Source organism: Pinus tabuliformis, chromosome 7 (assembly GCF_031772625.1).
Source record: "Pinus tabuliformis cultivar Carrire ecotype Pingquan chromosome 7, CPIR1, whole genome shotgun sequence".
Taxonomy (NCBI): domain Eukaryota; kingdom Viridiplantae; phylum Streptophyta; class Pinopsida; order Pinales; family Pinaceae; genus Pinus; species Pinus tabuliformis.
The window spans coordinates 1,129,265,158-1,129,292,883 of NC_142293.1; the positions used below are offsets into that span (position 1 = coordinate 1,129,265,158).

The following is a 27,726-nucleotide window of genomic DNA, read 5'->3' on the forward strand; positions in this document are numbered from 1 at the left end:
ATTGTGTAGTGGGTAGAAGAGGACTAGTTGGAGGTTGATCTGAGTAGTTTTGGAGCTCAAGGGGACAGGGTTGAGGACTTATATTATGTAGTTTGAATTTCTGGAAGAGAGTAATTATGCATTGTATGGTTCCAAGAGGAAATGGATGAGCTTCAGGGCTAAGATTGCGCAGTACGTAGTTCAAGAGGGATGAGTGAAGGACTGTTGCTCAGGCAGGAAGTTTTTCAAAATTTGGCTAAGTGCAAGATCAGTGAGGTCAAAGTGAACAAGGAAAAGACTCGAACATGACCACACACTCAAAATAGTTGATGAAACAACATGGATCACTCAGAATACATGAACAACATAATCCCCTCAATGCAACAATAATACAACAACTTCCTCCAAGTGCGACACTTAAGATACACTTTGCAATGACTGTGACGACACTTGTGTGATAGTGCATAAAACTTTAGAAATGAGTGTAACACATATATATATGATAAAAATGACTCATTAGCACCAAATTTACCCCTTGAAATGAATCATAACTACACTTATGCGATATGCTACACGTCCCATGCCAAAATATGGAATTTGTGATGGTAAGAGAAAAGTGAAAACGACACTTGAAAAATGCGAACAACATTGAAAGCAACATATGACAAAGTGAATATAACATGAAAATGACACTTATTAAAGTGAAGGAGAGCAAAAAAAATAGTCGTAAACATGAAAGTGACACTTTTGAAAGCGAAGGTGCGCAAAAGTGACAGCTGGAAAACCTCACCGGATTAGAAGTACAATCGCAGTCAAATGTGAGAGATTGTCAATTGAAGTTGTGCACTAACTATCATCATAGGTTGGAAATTGCACATGTATTGTTTCGTTGGATTGTGCTATTCCTATTGAAGCTTGCATAAAAGAATACACTCATGAACATGTTACGAAATGAACATGTGTATTCAAGTGACTTCGACACAAAGAAACTAAGAAGAAGGCTTAAACACTTATCATAACATTCATTGGTCTTGAATAAAATACAAAGTTAAATCCTCAGTAGGTTATAAAATTCACATGTAGGCAAAATTTTCGAGGGTGTTGATCACAACATTAACAAGTCCATAAGCAGAGGAGCCAACCTTGAATTTCTGAAAGTGAAAAACTATTCTCATTCCTTCACTGAAAATGTTTCATCCACACTAATCAAGATTGTATTTTATGATAAGGCTTCAACAAATAATTCATCAAACTTATGTTCCCCATGAAGATACCTTCTTATGCCAGAAGCTGAGGAAACATGTTTCTCTACTCCCTAGGATTATATGTCGTAAAAGGGATGGTGGCCAATTTTAGGATCTCTATAGGCTACACCTCTTTCTTTGCATTGCCATAATTAGCCAGGGAATACATACCAAAAGGTAGAGGAAACAGGGGCCAAACTCTTTTATTGCTATCTTTTAGTGGATTATTTATTCCATATCCAATTGTATGATAGGCTACTTCTCTCCAGAGTAGTTTGTTAGGAATGTAGAGGGGTAGGACATGAGGTGCCACATGGCTTCCCCAAACTCTGATGTATTTAAATAATTCCTCACCAAACCAATTCCCAATCTTCTTAAGGTTTTCCATGGCCTCTGGGGACATTTTGGGAGTTTGGCTTCAAATACTATCTCATAAATAGGTATGATGATGCAATGGAAAATTTCATAAAAATGATCAAAATAATTGGAATCCCAAAGCACATTATGATAAATAGGAATTGGAAGAGGATCAAAAGGAATCCATTTCCATGTGATGGTTGGGAAATCCAAGGAGAAACAAACGCAATCCATAATATAAGAAGACATGTAAATGGAAGGATTTTGTTCTCAAAAACACTCTGGGAGGTGTGGAAAGTCAAAATGTTTTTAGCTAATTTTTTGGACAATAGGGTGGCCCAATAAAAATTATAACCCTTAGATTCCCCATCAATTAAGGAAACTCAAGTATCAAGAAATAAAGAAATGTTGGGATAGGCATACAATCTGCATAACATGGAGACAATTTGACTAAAAGGAGTAGAAAGTGAGTCTATTTAATACTTATTTTCCTCCTATAATTGGTGTTTATCTGGGTCTTTCCTCCAATCTATTATGGAATCAACTAGTTCTCCATGATTTGTGATAAAATCCCGCACGTACTGTTTGTCAAAAGTTCATTGTGGTTCTAGAAAATGATACATATCTTGAAGGTATTTTCTTGAAAATGAACCAATCATCGTGACCTTCTATGTATGGAACTTTCAAACTGTAATTTTAATATTCCCCGCTACCCATCTAACGGGTCTTGCTCTAATTTTGTGTAAGAAGGAATTTGGTGCATCTTAAGAGGTTGTTTCTCAGGTTGGCGTTTCATCATTCACTACGATTTTCCTCACTGTGACCTGAGGCCCTTCATCTTCAAAATATTTGTATATGTTCTACCATGAAGAATGCCCTAAATCTCTTGTACAAATAGTATCCGAGAACAAACCTGCACTTGGAATATTTTAAGTTTTTGTCTATTATTTCTTTGAATGGGGCATAGGGATATAGTACAGGTGCTTGCTTTTTGAACTTTGTTTTCTTAATTTCATATTGGCGGGATATATCAAAGCTTGCCTGTGTGCAGAGCAGAAGAAATTAGTGAAGCAAAACAATTAAGAGAAACAATAAAAATGCATTGTAAATAAACAAATTAATTCGTTAAATAAACTAACTATAAACCATAAATGTGTCAGTGGATGTTATAATGTAAATGTTTAATTGATTGGAGAAGAAATAAGAGGGGGGTCCGTGTGAAGGATTCCATGTCATAACGTAGGAGTAAAGTTCCCATAAGGATTCAGAATTAGAATTAAATAAAGTTTCTGGGGTTCCAGATGTCTAGGCAATATAGGATTATGAGTGATATAAGAGCCCAGAAGGTGAAAATTTGATGATGAAATAAAATAAAATTCCACGAAAATTAGGCATGGGATGCCTAGATAGGAGAGAGGAATACTTGGAAGCCCGAATTCCTATAAGTCTCTATTAATTGGAGTTTTGGAATTACTACAGGCTTCCGGGTAGGTATGCCATAAGAGAGGAGATGTTGCCTTGTTGGGGCCTGACCTAGGTTCAGAGGTGATTTAGCCAAACAAATCCCGATACTACTAACCCTTTCGGCAACAGTCCGTGAAGAGCGGATTGAGGTCTCACCCGAAGTAGTATGGGAGGGTGCTAGAACCAGGTTTCCGCACCTTGGAGATGTCTGATGGTTTCAAGTGGTCCACGGTTGCGCACATCACTACGCGCACTTACCCGTACCTCACAGCCTGAGATGTTGCCTTCGCGTAGCCCTATTTGGGACCGAACAATGTTATTACCCAAGTTCTTACTAGTAATCCAATATTAGTTAATTAACTTAGCTTATCTGTATGCCTTCAATTATACTTAATAATATCCACAATTCATACAAGTTCGTGAAGTAAATAAATAGTATATATCCAACAGACAATAACTCAAGAACAGATACACAAAATTCAGATAAAACTTCTCTTTATTATTCTCTTCCTTTGGTTACAAGCTCTATTCTTCCCTACGCACTCAGCTGCGGACTCTTCTAGGCCTCTGCGCACTCAGCTACAAAGCCTTTTCCTACTCTACAACCCAAGACACACTTCGCAATTTTACCCTAATCTCTAAGACCCTTCATGTACATTCTCTATTCAATGATGATCTCTTTATAGCTTAGAGCCTCACTCTATTTATAAAATCCCATGGTCCATGGACCATGGGTAGGCCAACATTACATTCAAAACTTAGGGCGGAAAGCCCTATGACTCTAACATACATTTCGTGCTTGCAATTTGCTGAGCTTTACAACAATATCAACTCAAAACATGGGCTTTGAGCCCCAAAACATGTTGTGATGGGCATTCCAAACCCAATAGGACCCCAACACAAACATCGTGACTCACCCTCGAGTCACTCTATCGGCACGGTGATCTTGGCATGGAGTCCCTCCAACTGTTCTTGAATGGTACTGATGTCTGCAGCACACTAAGCTATTGCTTGCTGAACCTGCTGAATCCATTCTGCTAAGACTTCGGTGATTGAACTGTTCCATCTATCTTGACTAGTATATGTTTATAGTCCCGTGCCTTTGTCTGGCTCCCTGGAGTGTGAAGACTATGCTTTTTTCGGTTAGTCAGATATTCGGCCCACCCATGTAAGGCTTCAAGCAGCTGCCATTCACCTTGCTTGGGAAGGGTTCTCCATTTAATTTGACAAGCTGAACTGCACCTCCATCTGTGACTTTCTTAACTACGTATGGTCCCAACCAATGCATCCTGAATTTTACCGATTTTTTTTCAAACTTACTATCGTATAGCAGTATTAAGTCATTTAATTTGAATGTGCACAACTTAATATGATGATCATGCTAAGCTTTCTCATGCTGCTTTTGAACCTGCTGATGAAAACCAGCCAAGAATCGTTCTTCCTCAAGTTCTTCTAATTGCACGAGTCTTTCTTCTAGATCTTCGCAGTCCGTCATCCCTGTGAGTGCTGCTATTCGTAGACTAGGTACGATATATTCCATTGGCATGATAGCTTCCATGCCATAAACTAAACGGAAAGGTGTTTGTACTGTCAATTTCTTGCACATTTTTTTGTAAGCCCATAGTATTGCTGGTACGTGCAGGTCCCAATCTCTTCGCTGTGTGTCGCACACTTTGGTCAATGTAGTCTCTAGTATTTTGTTAAATGCCTCTACTATACCATTATCTTGTCGGTGATACGATGTACTCTTCTGATGATACACTTGGAACTCTTCTATGAGTGTGCTAATGGTTTCATTCAAGAAATGTGTTCCATGATCACTCATTAAGATTTTCGGATAGACAAATCGGGTCAACACGTTGTCAAACAAAAACTTCATAGCCATAGCAGCCGTATAGTCTTTGACTGGCTACGCCTCCATCCATCGTGTCAGGTATTCCATTACAGTGATGATGTAGCACGCGTCCGTCTTTCCCTGAGGTTTGATTGGTCCCCCAAATTCGATTGCCCATTTCTCGAATGGCTATAGTGTCATCCGTGGATTTAATGGCATATCGTCCCTCTGTGATGGTTTTCTAGTCCTTTGACATATATCGCAGGCCTTACAGTGTGCTTTTGAATCCTAGTGCAGGGTTGGCCACCACAACCCTGCGCAGAGAATCTTTTGTGTAGTTGTGCACCCTGCATAGTGTCCTCCTGCAGTGCCCCCATGTGCCTTCGTGAGGATCTGACTTTGTTCAAATTCAGGTACGTATCTTTGTAATATCTCATCATTGCCCATTTTATATAGGTGCCCCATGATGACAGAAAAATCTGCCACATGCACCACCAATTCCTTCTTCTGTTGGACAGAGTATTCCTTTGGCGTCATCCCTCTGGTCAAAAAGTGGATTATATCTTTGAAGTGTTTGTCTACGACATGCACAAGAAAAAGCTGAGCATCAGGTAGTCCCTCCTCCAAATTAGTGGGTTCCTCACCTGTCTTAATGTGTGACAAGTGATCCGGTCCTACGTTCAGGCGTCCTGGCTTTACTACAACCTCAAAAGCATATTCCTGAAACAATAAGAGCCACTTGCATATGTGCCCCCCCAACACAAGCTTATTGACCAGGTATTTCATCATGAAATAGTCGGTATACATCTTGAAATGTCCTCTGAGCAAATAGTGTTGGTATTTTTGAAGCTCGTACACCATTGCCAACCCCTCACACTCGGTGGTGGAATAGTTCTTCTTTTCTTTGGAAAACCTCTAGCTTACAAACGCAAGAGGGTGATCCAAGCCTTCCCCGCCCTCCTGTGTGAGCATTGCTCCCAGCGTGATACATGATGCATCAACATGGACATGAAACTCCACATCCCATTTTGGGAAGACCAAGATTGGAGCGGAGGCCAATTTCCCTTTCAAGACATCCAAAATTTTCATGCAATCATCATTCCAACAAAATGTAACATCCTTTTTCAATAGTTTTTCCATCGGCGTGGTGATTTGGGCATAGCTTTTGATAAACTTTTTGTAGTACTCGGTGTGTCCCAAGGTAGCATGCAGCTATTTAACACTTCGCGGTGCTTCCAAATTTAGAATAACGGCAATCTTCGCAGGGTCCACCATTAGTCCCTATTTGCAGACCACATGTCCCAATAGGTTTCCAAAGGGAATGAGGAATGTGCACTTCTTAAGGTTCAGTGCAATCTGGTGTTGTCAGCAAGTATCCAGTATCAAGCATAAGCTTGATACATGGTGCTTAACTAATCTGAAGACAGTCCAATCATCCAGATAGACCTCTAAGAATTTGTGGATGTATTCTTTGAATGCGGCAACAACAATGTGCGAAAATATGGCTGGTGCATGCTTCAATCTGAATGGTATAATGGTGTATTGAAAGCAGCCCCATTCCATTGTGAAGGTCATTTTGCTCCTGTCTTCTGGCGCGATCTTGATTTGGTGGTACCTCGAGAACCCATATGTAAACGAGTATGCTTCTTTTCTGTCAACATTTTCCAATACTTCATCTGTGAATGGTGTTGGGAATGGTTCATGTACACAGGTGTCATTCAGCTTCCTAAGGTCCACACATATTCTTATTTCGCCCTTCTTCTTTTTCTCCTATACTACCATAGGACTTACCTAGTCAGATTCTTCCACTGGCTCAATAATTCTGGCTGCAAGCATTTTGTCTAATTCTACGCGGACATTTTCCTTATATTTCGGATTCAATGCTTAACCAACTTCACGTCGGGTTTTAGGGTGATCTTCATCATTCCTAAGTCACCAACGATCCCTTTTAAGTTCGTAATCTTAGTCGGGAATAAGGCTTGGTACTCGCGGAGTAACTCAGTGACCTTATCCACTGTGGTATCATCCCAATAGTCTCTGAGCGTGGTATACTTTGGTTCCGTGTCTGTCCCAATGTTTACCTGCCTCAATTTAGCGACACGATGATGTCAGGATCCTCAATCAATTGTCCTTGAACCTCACGACATCCTTCTATTTTTGGAATGTTAATATTCCATGGGTCCTCATCATCCTCCTCAACATTTACATTGTAACATTCCAGCACGCAACTCAGTTGTGTCACCCATTTCGGCTGAAGCACTTCCATTGGCTCCTAGGGTTTTTTAAAGATAGATTCTTTCACTACTTGTACCGCATCATCAAATGTATCCCACCACCGATATTCAAACATGAAAGTTAACAGAATTCCCTCACGCAAGGTATCCCATTCGCTCATACCATGGTGGAGCTCCATCTTAGTATACCAATTCATGGGTATGACATCTAGGGTATGACAGAAAAAATGCACCCATTCAGGTTGTGGCTCTTCCTCGTAGACCTTGGTCCATTTCGTGAGGTGTGTATGTGCATCATCGCATCTATCGTATTTATCTGTTAGCTGCATCTACAGTTTCCCAAATCGTAGGTGCATCATCCTTCTGCATTCGTGCTAGTCCCCGAAACTCTACTTGTGCGTACCCCACCACCTTGCGGGTGAAGCGCAGTGCCCATTTCATAGCATCGAACTGATGTTGTTTTGGCCCTTCACTTTCAATTTTTTCAAGAATTCATCCACCAATGTCAACCCGTCATACATAGGCAGATCTCTCGCCTCTTTTGCTACACATCATAGTGACCTTATCATCATGTTGCAGTTAGTGTGGTTACCTCGTGTAACCAGTTCTATCATCATTCTATTTCCTCATCTGAATCCGATGTGTAGGAGCTTTCACGCTCCCATGAAATCCTGCCATCCGCTATTGGATTCACCTAATCCTATTCCCAAGCGGTTATCTTGTAGATACAGTCTAGCTCATCATCACTCTTGTCATCGCGCACTGGCTCTGTGTACGCAATCCTTCCACAAGGTCTAAAGGTACCACTACGCGCAGTGACTTTTTCTCAAAAAGCATTTTGCACTTCTTCAGGTTTATCACTCTGTTCATGTCAGTGGCCCAATCAATTCCCAGTAGCATGAGATAAGGATTGCGGTCATTGAAAATCTCTATCACTTCAAAATCTGCAAGTGCGCTCCCACCCTCAATGTCTACCGTTATTCCCTGCAATCTTCCCATCGATAGGATCTTATGTTGATTCACCATTCGTAATTGAATACGGAACCATTACAACGCAGGCCTACCCATGCGCTCCCATGTCTGCTTTGGCAGCACATTCGCATCTAATCCTGGATCCAGAATCACTTGATCCATTTCATACTCTCCGATTTGCACAGTCAATCTCATTTCCCTTCTTGTTCGCGATGTTTTTTTCCTGAGCGTCTGGACTACGCGAGGTTATCCTGACCCAGCGCACCTAGTGATAAGTTCTTATAGTCCCTTTACCGCTTTTTTGTTGCGCAACAGCTTCATGCATGTCTCTAGAAAGGTAGTGAGCATTGAAGGATCCATCTCCGGCTCTAGTTGATCCTTACTACCTGAAGTGGAGGCCTCCATGAAGCTCTTCTTAGCTTCCATGAATGTCTCCTTCACGGGCTCCAAATCAAATTCAGGTTCCTTTGTAGGAGCCTTGCGAACCCATTCACTTTCTTTAGGTTGCTTACCTTTGTCATCTCCTGTTTTGATACCACTTTGAAGCACGATGTTTACATTCGGGTCCTCTTCACATGGCTCAGACCTCATCATTTGCAAATTCGGAGTCTGGGGAGGCTGGAGTATCCCTCTATCGTGCAGCCTCACTATCAGTGTAGGGAAGTCCTCCGTCTCATGATCAACCATGTACAATATAAACATGATGCTCCCGTTGGATTTGTACAATCATTGGCATAATGCCCTGGCCCTCCGCAATTGTAACAAATCAGCTGCTCGCAACCCCTTCCTGGTCCCATTCCACCTCGACCTCGTCCGCGCCCCTAAAATCCAGTGCGTGTCATCCTTGCATTTTGATCAAGGGCTCGTGTTTTAGTCTGCACCCTATAGGTAGGAGTCCGATCCATCATCAGTTCATAACTTCTATAGGTGCACTCATCATGGCCTACCGACCTACAAAAATTATAGAACAATTGTTGGGAAGTCTGCATATACTTCTGTAATAGATGACAATTATCCGTAGCATGTTTTCCTCCTATCTGACAAATCGTGCACCATATTGCAGGAACCACGCTCGGTCCATCTTGTGCCTCTAGTCTTAATGGCATCGACCCTCCTCCCGCTAAGTAGTTCGTGAAGACTGGACAATGGTCCTTGTCATGTCCCTGTCCCTTGCACTTTTTGCACCATACCTCCTTGCATGCCTCTAGTCGAGTTGTCTTGTCCTGTTTCAAACTCTGCATTTCCAGACACAAATTTTGCAGTTGCGCATGTATTTGTTGGACTCCCAGGCTAGGATCCTACATTGGGGTCTCGTGCAGTCTCATTGCAATCTCCAAAGCTTCGGCCTAGGTGGATAACTTCTGTTGTGACAACGTCGTCCTTAGATGCAGCGTTAGTGACGCTACAAACCATGCGCGATGTTGTCCATCCATCAAGGTCATGTTGGCTTCACGAATCATACTCTTCATTCTCTGATCCAGATCCCATGGGGTCTTGCCTGGTAGCATCGCGATTTCCTTAAACCCGATAATCGATTGTGTCTCTGATTTTGGCCTGCTAAATTCCCTGTTCAGCACAACTTGGATATATGCGATCCCTGCATTTGGATGGTCATTAGAGTGCTTAACATACCACGTAAATGCATGATCCTGCAGCGTGCTTACCAAGGTTTCCTTCTTTATATTTTTATCTGTGACCCCTTGTGCTTCCCATACAACCTTTAATATGAACCAAAATTGGTCTGGATCTTTGTTCCCTACTCCTCTTAATACCGGCAATTTTATTGCGCTCGCCATATGAAACTATGGTGTTGGTGGAGGTGGTGTGGGCAAAGATGGAGGTGACAATGGTGAAACCAGCGGCAATGTAGGTGGGGGTGGTATGTGTGGAATTCGTTGCCTTATCAGACTGATCACGCTTCTTGGAGAAACTTTCGCGAGCTCTTCCTCGCTTTCCTGCCAAGGCGAAATTAAGGGGCTATTTTCTATCTCTAAACTACCTTCATTTCTATAGATCGTCCCACTTCGCGTGGCCCCAAACATCAATTTATTTGCATAACATGCTTTTCACACAATAACATCTTAATCCAAGTATTCAAAGATTTAATGTACTTACCTTGTGGTCCTTTGAGGAAGCGTCATTTCCCCTCGCTATAGCTGACTGATGTATCTATCGTGAACTCAGTGATAAACCCTCCTATAATTCATTCGATCCAATGGTCCACCGTGCGCATGATCTTATCTTCCAATGATTCTAGTCTGCACACCAATTCTAGAGTCCACACAATCGGTCCGTTGAGCCTACACCTTCCCTGATTGTCTACTAGCTTCGCGATCCACTCATACAACTTAGAGGGGAAGGATGCAAAGAAAATTTCATGGATTTCCGTATACACATAGCGCTCTAACCACTGTTCTTTTGATACTCACAGATTCCTATTTTCCTACGTCGCAAACTCGTAAATATTTCTATCCAACCACTTTTCAATTTCTTTCTTTGTCGGATTCCAGTGCCATGACATCAGATATCCCTTATGTAGATCCTGGTCCCAGCAACGGAACCATTTGTTGGCTTGTTGGGGCTTGACCCATGTTCAGAGGTGATTTAGCCAAACAAATCCTGGTACTACTGGCCCTTTCAGCAATAGTCTGCGGAGCGCGGACTAAGGTATGACCTGAAGTAGTATGGGAGGGTTCTAGAACTAGGTTTCCGCACCTTGGAGATGTCTGATGGTTTCAAGTGGTCCACGGTTGTGCACGTCACTACGTGCACTTATCGTACCTCGTAGCCTAAGATGTTTCCTTCGTGTAGCCCTATCCGGGGGCCAAACAATGTTATTACCCAAGTTCTTAATAGTAATCCAATATTAGTTAATTAACTTAGCTTATTTGTATGATTTCAGTTATACTTAACAATATCCATAATTCATACAAGTGCACGAAGTAAATAAACAGTATATATCCAATAGACAATAACCCAAGAATAGATACACAGAATTCAGATAAAACTTCTCTTTATTATTCTCTTCCTTCGGTTACAAGCTCTATTTTTCCCTACGCACTTAGCTGCAAGGGTCCGAACACTCAGCTGCAGACTCTTCTAGGCCTCTGCGCACTCATCTGTAGATCCTTTTCCTACTCCATGACCCAAGACACACTTCGCACTTTTATCTAATCTCTAAGATCCTTCATGTCCATTCTGTATTCGATGATGATCTCTTTACAACTTAGAGCCTTGCTCTATTTATACAATCCCATGGTCCGCAAACCATGGGTAGGCCGACATTACATTCAAAACTTAGGGCAGATAGCCCTATGACTCTAACATACATTTCGCGCCCGCAATTCGCAGAGCTTTACAACAATATCAACTCAAAACTTAGGCTTTGAGCCCCAAAACATGTTGTGGGGGGGATTCCATGCCCAACATGAGAGGGACCATTTACCATAATTAAAGTGAAAACATGTATTATTCGATACTATGGGCCATGCATATAATGGTGACATGGAACCCAAATGCCCAAATGCCCGTAAGGTTTGGAAATTTAATTTCTAAAATTGTTACGAGCTTCAAGGATTGCGGGATATTAGAGCAACATGGCAGAAGTGGGTTCTTTTATAAAGAAAAAATATTAAATGAGAGGGAGAATGATCTTCCTAGATGTGAACATATTTTAAGAAAGTGATGACATGGAGCCCAGAAGCCCATGTTCCCATAAGGTTTTATAATTTAATTGTTGAATATATATAGGATTTCAGGGTTCCGGGTACTAGGGTGCCCAAGAAAATTAAAGAAAATGTGCTTATTCAAAGGGTTTGAATACTTTGGTTGAGGTTGCGATGGTTCTCTTGAATGAATATTTTATTATTAAAATGCATATTTAAGGCCCAAAGTGTTTATTAATGATTAAATTATTCATTTAGAAAAATAAAAGGGTCCCCATTATTATTATGAAGAAAAATTAATGGGGGGGTTGTTGTTTTCTACAACAATTGGTGACGCATTAGGCAAAAAAATTATCTTTGTTATGGTACAAAATTTATAAAAATAAAGGAAAAGAGATTAAACAATATTAAAATGCTAAAATTCAACTCTCCCATCAAAAGCTTCCCTGAGACATAAAACCAAAAGAAATAATCATTATTTATGAACTTGTAAGGGTTTTCCCCATAAGGTCTATATTGGTAGCGAAGTATGCATTAGCAATAGTAAATTTTGTTGATAGTAATATTTGATAATACTAAGTAATCAGTAGAGTTCAACATTAAAAATAAACTTCAATTCCATAGGTAGAGCCATTGTTGCCAGCAAGAATCCATAGCCTTGACAATGTTACCTTTTAGCCCTGGAAATGCTAGTATCCCATCAATTAGAAAGAGTTTTACAACAAGTATGTTTGAGGAAATTTTATGTTTTTCATTTAAGTAAATTGAAAGCCACTGTCCTAGCTTGGTGACTAGATGTTGACAATGCCATTCACAAGACATAACAGGAGTGAATAAGTTAGCTTGTAATGATACCTCTTGTCTTATAGTCATATGGCTACAAGACATCACCAAGCCCTTATCTTGGCTTAGTGACCAGATGTGGTAATGTCACTATTGTTAGAACCTGTGATCATGGTAGGTCGACTCATAATGAGACCTTCTATATTTCAATTAATTTATTATATTTTTTAATTACTCTCTAAAAATAATTAATCAACGGATGGGGAGGAAAATCCATTCCTTAAGAGATGGGATGGTGGAAAAAGATTTAGATGACTAATCTCTACTTGATTAGGTTTGTATCTCAAAAATTGATTAATTTGAGGCAGTTGTTAATAAGTATATTTTTCTTTTAGGATCCCGGGATTCAGAAAAGTTCACAAAATAATGACAAGTAAACCATAATGAACAACAATCAATGACTCTATTTTTTAGGAAACCTAAACAAAAGCATAGTAATATCATCTCAATGGCGATTTCCTTTTAAGATAAAACTTCATGTATAAATAGTAGAGAATTAAGATAGCCCAATCACAAAGCCAAGAATAGAGCACTCCATTGAAAAACTAAGGGAAGGAAATAAATGCATGAAAGAAACATTGCTCATGAAGGGATAAACTAATGTAGCACACTAGATTGTACATGTGATTATTTACATATTTAAAAAATTCATAATGACCTTTCAAAAAATATATATTTTTAAGGATCAATCCATTTACAAGAATAGTTTCTTTTCTTCCTTGAAGATCTTCCAAAATAAAGGTAGATGGACCAATTTATTTTGCAATCTGAAATGGGCCTAGCCACAATATTTGAAATTTAGTATGTTTTCCATTTTCTTCATGGGCTTTATCCTATTTCAATACTAAGTCACCAACTTGAAAAGTTTTGTTACCAATTGAACCAAAGTTGAACCAACTTTTGAAAAATTTCTTATGACTGACATAGGTCTAATTTTCTTTCTCCCTATCTTCCTCTAGTTTAAATATTTGGGATATTCTTTATTGCAAGGATGAGCAAGGTTGTTCTTCAATTGACTACACTAGGGCTAGAGAAGTAAAAGAAACATTTGGGGAAAGGATTACCTTTTTTCCATAAACTAGGAGGTAGGGTGAGGAACCTAGTGATGTTTTATAGGTTATTCTATCAGCCCAAAGAGTAAAAATCAAGGTCTTATGCCAATTTCTTTGATTATCATCTATAATTCGTCTAATAATCCTTAAGATATTTTTATTGGTTGATTCTGCTAATCCATTTCCTTGGGGGTAATAATTGGCAGAATACTTAATTTTAAAACCTCTATTGAGTGAAAATTTAGTTAGTAAATTACCAAAAAACTACAAGCCATTATCAAACCTTAAAGCACTTGGGAAACCAAACCTAGTAATGATATGTTGATCAATAAAATAAATTACTTGCTCTAAATTGACAACTTTTAGGGGGATGGCATCTGCTATCACCTAAGAAACAATTTCTAAATTGTTTCACATCATTTTGATTGTAAAGGTTAGGTGTTAGTTTGGGTTTAATTTTTCCATGTTTGCTTTAATGTCTAAGTCCTAGGAGTCTTGTTAGTATGTTTAAATAAAGGTCAACACTCCATTTTCATACATCACTGGTCTAACATCACACCTAAGCTCCATATGTCAATCCTATTTCGAAGTTCTTATGCACTATGAAATCGAGGATTCATGCTGATCCATATCAAATCTCATCCAGCTATCAAATTTATCAAAATCTGTTATCTTTCTACATCATCAGTTATCAGCGCATGCACTTTGCCTGTTAATTCAACCGCTTATCCTCATCATTTAGGTCATTAGGTTTCTTGGTACGCACAGGTTGCAAGTTTCGAAAGGGAGATGAGTGTTCACAATCTTGATGATGTTTGGGTTCATACATGGGAATCAAATTAATAGGCTTTCAATTTAAATTTTGATTGTTGAACCAGATCCCGATGACAGTCAGGAAGGCTACACTGTCTGCAGATATAAAACCATTGCTGAGCTTAATCCTGATACCAGCCTCTTAGAACAACCAAACACAGTATATGTCCTCTCTAGGCAATCAAGTGATGTTCAGATAGTTGGTTCCAGTTATGTCGGATCAAATCTTAATTATGGAAATTCTGTTACAGAAATGTAACACAGCACTCCTGGTTCTAGGTTGAACCAACCTGTTACAGAATTGCAACACGACATTCTTGGTTCTAAACTGAACAAACCTGTTGTAAGTGACTTTGAATCCATGCAGTTGAACTTAGAACACGAAGATACAGATTTGAGAAGAATTCAAGAGTCCACAGCTGCTACTTCTGTGGGCCTTCAACATGTCGTTCAAAAGCTCAAGTCTCAGGTGCCACCTATTGAAATTTCCCGTGTTATTAGAACTTTATTCACTATTCTAAGGAATGTCATGGATCATCCAAATGAAACCAAATTCAAAGGCTTGCGCAAGGCTAATCCTATATTTCAACGATCCATTTCAAAGTATCAAGTTGTTCTACAAAAGAGAAGTCGTTGTTCTTGTGTGTATTGGGGTGTAATTGAGGAGGAAAGGAGGACAAAACAACATTTTGCAAATCGATTTGATATTCCTAGAAGATTGCCTCAAGGGCCTTACATCTTCTATGATTTCCGTACCCTTTAGCTTCCTGGAATCAAGTTAAATCCTCCTGCGGAAAAGGCATTAGCAATCATGCACAGACTTGCCAGTGATCCGGGTATAATTGCTATCATGAAGGAGCATCGATGGAGGGTAGGAACTATGACAGAGTTAGCCCCTGTTGGGTATGCAGGGATTAGCCTTAATTTTATTCTTGGATTGAATAAGAATCACAGGGAAGAAATATCTCTACGGCCAAGAACAGATGATCTTAATGGATTCAGAAACTATGAGAGCATTAAGAAGACTTTATTACATGAACTTGATCACATGGTACACTCAAAACATGATGCAAACTTTTTTGCACTAGACAAACAGTTGAATCAAGAAGTTATTGCCTTGGATTGGACAAATTCGAGAAGCCAGACATTAAGTGGGTTAAGGCATGAAGTTGATGTGGATGGGCTCTTTTCTTCCCACCAAACTTATAGCATTAACAAGCTTAGAGGGAATCCTTTACATTCTATGGTATATGCTCGTGCTTCTGTAGTAGCTGCAACACTAAGACGCCTTGAAAATTCACCTCCTTGTCATATTGCATCATTTGGAGATACATCTAAGCCAACGGGAAAGATGTCCTTAAGGAAATCACACAGCAAGTAAGGTTATGTCCCAAATTTTGATGATTTACCTTGTTGTAGTTTTTCTTGAAGAATGATGCATCTCCATTCAGGTTTGAATAGCTTCAGGGCAGTTGAAAAGGACAGTTCAATATAAATAGGCTCAAGATAGTCAAATTTTGGTATTAAAACTGTGTTTGGTGATTACACAGCAGTTTCGTAGCGCGCTACGAAACTGCTGTAGGTGATGCATAATGCACAGCAATTTCGTAGCGCACTACAAAGGTATTGTAGCTGCATATCATAATTCAGTTGACCAATTCTGAGTGACCAAAGGGAAATTTTTTGAAAAGAAATCTGTGAAAAGGATCATTTACAATATGCAAGCATCCAGCAAGGGAAAAACAAGCGGAGGAACTTTAATCTTTTTGTTATACAAATTCTCACAGCTAGTATGGTTCATGATATTTCAAACAACTTTGAAGAGGTTTTGTCTTCACATGTGTATATGGGAAAGGTCTACAGCACATGAAGAACGTGGCACTCCAATACATTTTTATGTAATCAAAGAAGAACAACATGTTTAATGGGTTTTGAATATCCTTGAGGAAACCAAAAGTAGAAAAATAGGGGCAGTCTCCTACTTTCTAGCAGTAGTAAAGAGATAAGACTTTAAGGGCCAGCAAGGAGTTTTAAACATCCACCAAAGCTAAACTAAAGGAGACCACTTGTCAGAGAACAAGATTTGATTGTAATAAATGCTATTACCAACATGATATGGAGTTAGACTCCTAATTGTCTTAGGTTTCTAAAACTTCTAGTTGGCAGTTTGTTGCATTTAATAGTTAGTTAAAATTTGAATAGGTGTCACAGCAAGTAGAATTCGAGTTCCCCTCATGCTGGAGGAGGAATCTTATCTTTGTAAAGAGTTCTATATATAGGAGAAAGAGAAATGTATTTGGGGTTGGAAATTTATTGAGAAAAGCTCTGATATTTGGCTTTATGTAAAAGACTCTGTTTTTAGTAATACAGTATTGGATTTTCTTCTCAGGAATCATAAAGAATTCAATGTGATGAATGTCTTGTGTTGTCTTTTCCTATTATCTACAGTGTTATGAGTATGTGATTACCTAGAAATCACTAACAGTGCTCTAATTTCCTTCATATATTCATAAACTGTATTGGCCTTCTATGTGTTTGTGATGCAGGGGTAACCCCACTCCACCCTGCAACCACCAGGATCTTCAACACTCTGCTCTTAAACCCACATTCATACTCTCAGAATTAAAAAAAATTAACCAGATGCAGATAACTTCTAAGAAAATCTGATATCAATCTGCAACTCAATGTGTACCCCTATTTCGCCAACAAGGCAATCCAAGCAACATCCCTCAGGAATACGCTCTCTTTCGGTTCAACAATGGTGTGGTCTATTCCAAGACCAACCTACACTATAACAACCTGTTCATCAATCAAGCAATTCGATGTGGAAACACATACGGGGCTTACGAGACACCAATTCAACCTGTTCACAGCCACGCACATGAGGCATACGGGCGTAAATACATACACGAAGATTTCTCAATTGCGCCCAAGCTTTATGGTCTTCATTCGGGTGCGTCTACAGGTATATACATACCACAGGTTTATAAATACCACAGCTCTGTTTAAGGGAAGCCGAGGAATGCTCGGCCTTTAGCAGGGTATCCCTGATTCCGCGCAATAGTACCTAGGGAACACTGCGTAATCCTAATTCACAATTCTTTATAACATAATCACACATCCGTTGCTGCACAGAGCGCATCATAATAATAATTCAAGAACTGTGTTTTAAATTGAAACCGAAGACATCTGTCTCACACCACCGTCGCCAAGGTATGAATACACAGTTTTATGTATATATGTACATGAGCAAATCAAAACAAAGACATAACTCCTGTGCACGATGGCGCCCACAGGGTTTGACATATCCATGCGTGCAGGGTATTAACACATGAGTTGAATATCAACTACCAACAGCTGTGCTATGTGGAAGTGGCGGAAATTCAAACTTTTACAGCGATTTTAAACCATATTCATTAACACTATAACATCGAACATCTTAATACACAGTAAATATCATGCCTTCTTATACACAGCGAATAACATAGATGCATCCCGAACACTGAGAGGAATATTCATTATTCTTTTGGCACGCTTCCCCCTCTCTCCCTCTGTATATCTTCAAAGGAAACCACGCATAACTACGACCTTAATCCAGAATGCAAACTATTTCAATGATAATTCTACAGCATGTGAAATACATCGATTTCTGCCATCATGTACAGAACCATCTCAAAATGCATTAACCACAAATATGCTAGAACTGAATTCAACACACTCATATATACAGAAAACCAAGCATACAAACTGCCGAAGGCTCCCAAGGAGAAACCTTCCTTAAATCTGAGCTTTCGCTCCTCTCTCTATCTCTACGAAGAGTCTCCTTCTTATTACAATTTTCACTATATTTTATCCACTAATTCCTCTAACAATAGATAATATATTCTCCTATCATTAAAAATCAAACAGAAATCTTCTATTTCGTTGCTTCCAAGCACACCTAGACTAACAACTATTATCTCTACATTTAAATAAGATAATCTCTTATTTATTACAATAACAGACTATTTGAGGAATCCAACCTCCTCAGTAAATCTATTTTTGACCGACAGTTAATGAATTTCACCCTATTTTAGCCACAACATGTGACCATTTCATCACATTGCTGGCTGGGTCTAGATGCTCCTGCATCAGACTCCCAAAGTTTAAATTAACCATGATCTCCTGATCATGCAATTCTGTTCTGTGTCCTCCTGGATCCCATACTTGTCTTCTGGAACAGAGAATTTCTTTTCCTTTCATTTGACTGCTCAACTGAGTCAAATGTTTCTCAGCACCGGCGACAATACCTGCATTCACCAATAAATTGTTAGTTTTAAAAAAAGAGGACCTTTCGGTCTCTTTTGATGCTTCTGTCATCAAATCTTTGGGCTGCTTTGAATCATTCATATGATTCAACTCCTCTAGCTCTTCATCACTTTCAAAAAGTAATGGTCCACTCTCTGGGTAACATATCGAAACTTCAATATCTTCTTCAGCATCTTCCTTTTGCTGTAGCTCAACTGTTTCGAGCTTCTCTTTCTTCTGTCTGGCATCAAGAACTTGTTCCAGTTCCCTTATTTCCTTTATCAACTGCAAATTTACCTGATGATTCCACTTCTCTTGTAGTCTCTGCCACCTCAACTTCTTTCTCATGACATAACCATGCTTCTGGTTTTCCTCATTTCTTTGCAACATCTCCATTAACACCTCAAGCTAAACTGCTATCTCAGCCTTCTCCCTTTCATATTCCTCTTTGCTTAACTGTCTCTGTATGCCAACTGCTTTGGCATCCTTCTCCTTTTGTCCTCTGCTGTGGTTTATTTCAGAACCTTTGTGACGACTGTCACTAGTCATCATCCTTTCCATCTCTATGAGTTTCTCACTCACTTGCTATGAGTTGTACTAAAGCCTCTCCAGCAGCAAGTCCTATCTTGCCGCCACTTACCTCACCAAGCCCTCCTCACTCGGTCTTTTGGCAAGCAATTGGTTCTCTATCTCCAGAACCTCCTTTGAGCACTTTTCTTTGCTCTTCCTGGCTTCAACTCACCTCCCTGTATACAACTGTCTTCCTTATCCAATCTCTATTGGATTTCCTCAAGGTTCTGCCACCTCTAGGTTTCACCTAGAAACTTTCACCAGCTTCCTTTATCTGTTAGTTGCAATAATATTTCAATGCAAAGACTACAATATTCTATCTTCAAAAACATATCATCTTACCTCCACGATCTCATGTGATCTTGACATTCCATTCGCCTGCACTTCATTTACCTTCAGAATCTCACCACTTCTGCAACTTTTGTTTCAGCAAATCTGCTACTTACACATTCAAAAATATATTCCAATTCAACAAAAACCTTCTTGACGTCATTCAGACAATAAACATTTCAACAGAGCCTTCCGGCTCTGATACCAAAATTTGATGTAGGGCTCAGCTAGCCTGCAAACCAGGATCTTCCGATGCTCTCAACAAATACTATTCCCTGATTTATCAATTTAAATCAAACAAATAAGGTTCGCTGTCCATACAACAATTCACACTTTCAATTGGATCTGCGCACTTTCTACAATAGATCTACGCACTTTCAGATCTATTAATTCGGCATCACTTCCAATAAACTCAAAACCACAGTCCTGAACTTCACAATAAATATAAATATATATATATATATATATATATATATATATATATATATATATATATATGTGCCACTCAGCAAACTGAACATGCAAGATAATCCTCAATGAACCAGAGCGCATGCAAGACTTATAGACAGGTTTATTAAGCCACGGTTAACGAATCCATAGTAATTCAATACAAACCCGCTGAGACAATTCCACTGTTCATACAATAAGGAAAAGGAAAGCGCGATTCTAACATTCCTTCAATCCAGAATGCAAACTATTTCAATGATAATTCTACAGCATGTGAAATACATCGATTTCTGCCATCATGTACAGAACCATCTCAGAATGCATTAACCACAAATATGCTAGAACTGAATTCAACACACTCATATATACAGAAAACCAAGCATACAAACTGCCGAAGGCTCCCAAGGAGAAACCTTCCTCAAATCTGAGCTTTCGCTCCTCTCTCTATCTCTACGAAGAGTCTCCTTCTTATTACAATTTTCACTATATTTTATCCACTAATTCCTCTAACAATAGATAATGTAATCTCCTATCATTAAAAATCAAACAGAAATCTTCTATTTCGTTGCTTTCAAGCACACCTAGACTAACAACTATTATCTCTACATTTAAATAAGATAATCTCTTATTTATTACAATAACAAACTATTTGAGGAATCCAACCTCCTCAGTAAATCTATTTTTGACCGATAGTTAATGAATTTCACTCTATTTTAGCCACAACATGTGACCATTTCATCACATTGCTGGCTGGGTCTAGATGCTCCTGCATCAGTTTGGTGTGTTCTACATATGTTGGATTCTGAATGCCTTGACTTCTATACAAAGCTAACCTTACTATCACTACTAAAGCATATCTGACTCCATAAGCCCAATGGATACTTTCTAATTGTGTTTCAACCTTTTATACTTGTTCATTTTGTTTCAGAGAGTTAGCTATATTATTCATTATCCAAATCTTTAATCTTGTGAGAGAGCCCTCTCAGGTTGAGGAGGCTAAGCCTCAGCCTAAAGTAGGTTTGAAAGAGTTACTTGAAGTCTTCCTGATCAGCAGCCTGTCAGGGTTTGGTTTTGAGATAACATTTTGGTGCGTCTGCCAGGAGTCTGAAGATTAATCATTCCCAAAACCAAGAAGCTGAACTTCTGAAGGTAGCATGAGCTCAGAAATCTTTCGAGGTTGCAAAACTACCTTAGCGACTCCATTGTTGAAGAATTCAAAATTCATAGATTCATGGTGGTTCCACTGGAATTATGAAGAACTCAGATGCTACCATTCTTATTTCAAGGTATGCATGCATAAAGTTTTCAAGAATTCATGGTTTCCCAAATCATTTTCCCAAGGATACATATTTTCTAAGGAATGGTCCAAAATTCAATGGAGAAGATTTGAGTTTAACTTTGAAGCATATATCAGATTTCTGTGATTTTACCGAGCTTCTTAGAGTCAAACATGAGGATGTTTGCATTATGTTGTTCTATGATTCATTTTAAGGGAAATGTAAACAATGGGTTGAAAGCTTTCCTGCCAAATCTATTAAGTCATTTGAAGACTTTTGGCTTATGTTTTTGGAGGAATGGATAGATAGATCAGATTTGGTGGCAAACTCTCCTTCAATTCAAGGTTTCAAACAATGGAATGATGATCATATTAATGAAGAAATAGATGAAAATTTTTCTTTGTCCTTGTCTTCTTATCTAAAATCATTTGAGTGCAAGACAGAAGATAAGATGAAATTTTTGGATGAAGTTGCTAAGGACATTGAGAAAGACATTGAAGGTTTACAAGGTCAAATTCAATCATATAGTCTTCATGATCATGATCATACTTTTCAAAAGCTTTATGTGGCAGAACACAAGGAGAGGGTGTTGCTTGCTTTCTTTTTCATGATTGAGGAAGAATAAACTATTATTGAAGATCAGTTTGTACAACCAGAAAGTTACGAGAATCATCAAGCTGATCATGCATTCTGGGATCCTATAGCTAAATACATGGAAGAGTTTTACTCTCCAGTGTTTCAGTTTTTCTATGAAGATCAGAGGAAATTTCAGTGGCAGTGGTCATCACAATATCATAGTTGCTCTAAACTCCGATGCAGTAAAAAAACTCAAATATCAGACAAGACAAATGATTGGCTACATTGGAAATTTCACATTGATTGAGCTGAAAGAAGTTTGAAATTGATAGGGTAGGTAGGTAGGAAAATGCAAATAAGCTCAAGGTTGACTGAGCATTTTTCAGTAGATATAGATTTTTTTCTCCTACAGTGATCATCAAGCTTAAGCCTGAGGTGAAGGCCCAGGAAGCTTGAAATGGATGCTTGTCAAGCATTTGTCCGTTTGTCATAAGAGGATAAAGCACTGGACTTACGAGTTCTTAGCATACTACAGGAGCACACTATCCCAAGTGGAGCCACCTATTATCACCTAAGAAACAATTTCTAAATTGTTTCACATCATTTTGATTGTAAAGGTTAGGTGTTAGTCTAGGTTTAATTTTTCATGTTTGCTTTAGTGTCTACGTCCTAGGAGTCTTGTTAGTATGTTTAAATAAAGGTCAACACTCCATTTTCATCCATCACTGGTCTAACATCACACCTAAGCTCCATATTTCAATCCTATTTCAAAGTTCTTATGCACTACAAAATCGGGGATTCGTGCTGATCCATAGAAAATCTCATCTAGCTATCAAATTTATCAAAATCTTTTATCTTTCAGCGCATGCACTTTGCCTGTCAATTCAACTGATTATCCTCATCATTTAGGTCATTAGCTGTCTTGGTACGCACAAGTTGCAAGTTTCGAAAGGGAGCCGAGTGTTCACAATCATGATGATGTTTGGGTTCATACATGGGAAGCAAATTAATAGGCTTTCAATTTAAATTCTGATTGCTGAACTAGATCCCGATGATAGTCAAGAAGGCTACACTGTCTGCAGATATAAAACCATTATTGAGCCTGATCCTGATACCAACCTCTTAGAACAACCAGACACAGTATATGTCCTCTCTAGGCAATCAAGTGATGTTCAGATAGTTGGTTCCAGTTCTGTCGGATCAAATCTTAATTATGGAAATTCTGTTACAGAAATGTAACACAACACTCCTGGTTCTAGGCTGAACCAACCTGTTACAGAATTGCAACATGACATTCTTGGTTCTAAACTGAAAAAACCTGTTGTAAGTGACTTTGAATCCATGCAGTTGAACTTAGAACATGAAGATGCAGATTTGAGAAGAATTCAAGAGTCCACAGTTGCTACTTCTGTGCGCCTTCAAGATACCATTTAAAAGCTCAAGTCTCAGGTGCCACCTATTGAAATTGCCCCTGTTATGAGAACTTTGTTCACTATTCTAAGGAATGTCATGGATCATCCAAATGAAACCAAATTTAGATGCTTGTGCAAGGCTAATCCTATATTTCGATGATCCATTTCAAAGTATCAAGTTGTTCTACAAAAGAGAAGTCGTTGTTCTTGTGTGTATTGGGGTGTAATTGAGGAGGAAAGGAGGACAAAACAACGTATTGCAAATGGATTTGATATTCCTAGAAGATTGCCTCAAGGGCCTTACATCTTCTCTGACTTCTGTACCCTTCAGCTTCCTGGAATCGAGTTAAATCCTCCTGCGGAAAAGGCATTAGCAATCATGCACAGACATGTCAGTGATCCAGGTATAATTGCTATCATGAAGGAGCATCGATGGAGGGTAGGAACTATGACAGAGTTAGCCCCTGTTGGGTATGCAGGGATCATCCTTAATTGTATTCTTGGATTAAATAAGAATCACAGGGAAGAAATATCTCTACGGCTAAGAACAGATGATCTTAATGGATTTAGAAACTATGAGAGCATTAAGAAGACTTTATTGCATGAACTTGCTCACATAGTACACTCAGAACATGATGCAAACCTTTTTGCATTAGACAAACAGTTGAATCAAGAAGTTATTGCCTTGGATTGGACAAAGTCGAGAAGCCAGACATTAAGTGGGTTAAGGCATGAAGCTGATGTGGATGAGCTCTTTTCTTCCCACCAAACTTATAGCATTAACAAGCTTGGAGGGAATCCTTTACATTCTGTGGTATATGCTCGTGCTTCTGCAGCAGCTGCAACACTAAGACACCTTGAAAATTCACCTCCTTGTCATATTGCATCATTTGAAGATACAGCTAAGTCAGCGGGAACAATTTCCTTAAGGGAATCACACAGCAAGTAAGGTTATGTCACAAATTTTGATGATTTACCTTGTTGTAGTTTTTCTTGAAGAATGATGCATCTCCATTCAGGTTTGAATAGCTTCAGGGCAGTTGAAAAGGACAGTTCAATATAAATAGGCTCAAGATAGTCAAATTTTGGTATTAAAACTGTGTTTGGTGATTACACAGCAGTTTCGTAGCGTGCTACGAAACTGCTGTAGGTGATGCATAATGCACAACAATTTCGTAGCGCACTACAAAGGTACTGTAGCTGCATATCATAATTCAGTCGACCAATTCTGAGTGACCAAAGGGAATTTTTTTGAAAAGAAATCTTAGAAAAGGATCATTTACAATATGCAAGCATCCAGCAAGGGCAAAACAAGCGGAGGAACTTTAATCTTTTTGTTATACAAATTATCACAGCTAGTATGGTTCATGATATTTCAAACAACTTTGAAGAGGTTTTGTCTTCACATGTGTATATGGGAAAGGTCTACAGCACATGAAGAACGTGGCACTCCAATACATTTTTATGTAATCAAAGAAGAACAACATGTTTAATGGGTTTTGAATATCCTTGAGGAAACCAAAAGCAAAAAAACAGGGGCAGTCTCCTACTTTCTAGCAGTAGTAAAGAGATAAGACTTTAAGGGCCAGCAAGGAGTTTTAAACATCCACCAAAGCTAAACTAAAGGAGACCACTTGTCAGAGAACAAGATTTGATTGTAATAAATGCTATTACCAACATGATATGGAGTTAGACTCCTAATTGTCTTAGGTTTCTAAAACTTCTAGTTGGCAGTTTGTTGCATTTAATAGTTAGTTAAAATTTGAATAGGTGTCATAGCAAGCAGAATTCGAGTTCCCCTCATGCTGGAGGAGGAATCTCAGCTTTGTAAAGAATTCTATATATAGGAGAAAGAGCAATGTACTTGGGGTTGGAAATTTATTGAGAAAAGCTCTGATATTTGGCTTTATGTAAAAGACTCTGTTTTTAGTAATACAGTATTAGCTTTGCTTCTCAGGAATCATAAAGAACTCAATGTGATGAATGTCTTGTGTTGTCTTTTCCTATTATCTACAGTGTTATGAGTATGTGATTACTTAGAAATCACTAACAGTGCTCTAATTTCCTTCATATATTCGTAAACTGTACTGGCCTTCTATGTGTTTGGTGTGTTCTACATATGTTGGATTTTGAATGCCTTGACTTCTATGCAAAGCTAACCTTACTATCACTACTGAAGCATATCTGACTCCATAAGCCCAATGGATACTTTCTAATTGTGTTTCAACCTTTTATACTTGTTCATTTTGTTTCAGAGAGTTAGCCATCTTATTCATTATCCAAATCTTTAATCTTGTGAGAGAGCCATCTCAGGTTAAGGAGGCTAAGCCTCAGCCTAAAGTAGGTTTGAAAGAGTTACTTGAAGTCTTCCTGATCAGCAGCTTGTCAGGGTCTGGTTTTGAGATAATAGCATCCACCCATTTTGTGAAGTAGTCCTAGTTGTAAGAATATACTTTTGTTTCTTAGAGGAGTGAGGAATGATCTTTCCTATGATATCTAGTCCCCATTGTTCAAAAGGTTGTTTAATGTTTATTGGTTGTAGTGGTAAGGTGACCTTCCTCTCTTTGTATGAAGTTGTTTGTTTGATCTTGCACTTCCTAACATAAGCATGTGTGTCTTTAAATAGAGTTGGCGAGTAGTAGCTAGCATGAAGGATTTTGTGTGTAGTTGTATCTCCTCCATAGTGTCCACCAGCTGCTCCATCGTGCATTTCCTACAAGATTTTATCAACTTCAGATTTCTTAAGACATTTAAGAAAAAAAATCATAATTTTTCAAAAAAAAATATCATTCACAAGTTGATATTGGTTTTCTTTCAATCTCAAGGCTCTTTTCTTCTTAGGTTCTAATTCAACAGGTGCATACCTATGAGCTAGATAAAAAATGAGATTTGCATATTGAGAATCTAAATTTATTAGGCATACCTCTTGTACTTGTTTATGTTCACCTAGGATGTCTTGTGATGAAGTATCATTAGAGTTGGAAAATAGATTTCACAAGCCTTGTCCCCTCATCATAGTGGCAAGTATAATCCCTAAATCATACTCTTGTAGAGTTGTGACCCAATTTTCCCTTTTTCCTCGAAGCTCATTTTGGACTAGTAATTGTCTTACTATTGGGAATGACACAATTAACTTTGTATGGGATTTAAGCATAAATGGTTTGAAAGGTTTGATAAAATTAAAGACTGGAAAGGATTTTTTCAACTTCTAAATAGTTCAATTATACCCCCTCTAATGTTGACTTGTTTAATGCAATAGGGTATTATGCTCATTCATCATTCTTTAGAGTTAGCACAACTGCATATGAATGATCAAAAGAAAAAGTATGTAGAATAAATTATTTTGAATAATTAGGTGAAGATACAAAAGGAGCTTGAATGATGGCTTGCTTGATTGAATCAAAATAATTTCTTTCAGTTGTACCCCACTTGTAAGTTGTGTTTTTCCTTATCATATTTTGTAATGGCATGACAATTTGAGATAAATATGGGACAAAATGCTTTACAAAATTAATTTGTCCTAAAAAGGATTGCATTGATTTCTTGTTGTGAGGTAAGGAAATTTCAGAAATGGCTTTAATTCTATCAAGATCAATAGTGATACCTTCTTTGGAAACAATGAATCCTAATAGTTTACCCTCAGTCAAAGCAAAGAATGATTTCTTAGGTTTAAGAGACATACCATATTTTCTACACCTTTCACAGGTTCGTTTAAGGTCATGTAAATGATTGCCTCATTTTTTAGATTAAACTGTAATATCATCAACGTAGATAACCACTGATTTATTGATAAGACCTCTAAAAACTATATGCATGGCTCTCTAAAAAGTGGCTCCTGCATTAATTAAATAAAAGGGAATCTTCTAATAGCCATATATAACCTACTCAGTTTTGAATTAGTCTTCAACCTATTAGCAAGATGTACCAAAATCTGATTGTAACCTGAAAACCCATCAAAGAAAGATATTAATTCAGAGCCTGCTACTAATTGTAAAATTTTCTCCATGGGAAGCAATGGGAAATTATCCTTCTCGGATGCTTTATTTCTAGATTTTAACCCTATAAAAAAAATTACATGCAAATGAATTCTTAAAATAGAAAAATAAATAATTGCGAGAACATAAAACAAATATACACATAGATTTTCCCCTGGATCCCATAAACCAAGACTACCAGATTGATTCTTCATTATATTCCTTTCAATGTTACAATACATATATATACATGTCGATGCATTCATAAACCCAATCCATAACCCCGCATTAGAACATAACTGTAGTTCCCTTGAATGGATCTACAAAATATCACGGGAAAAAAACCATCACGCTCAAAACCATGTGAAAAACCCATGCACAAAACCATGGGTAGGT

The 27,726-nt window shown here is 38.4% G+C and overlaps 1 pseudogene; it reads left to right on the forward strand.

The window, feature by feature from the left end:
- The window catches only part of LOC149251489 (uncharacterized), a 178,753-nt pseudogene extending 154,448 nt beyond the window's left edge, over positions 1 to 24,305 (forward strand).
- The last annotated feature ends 3,421 nt before the right edge of the window (positions 24,306 to 27,726 follow it).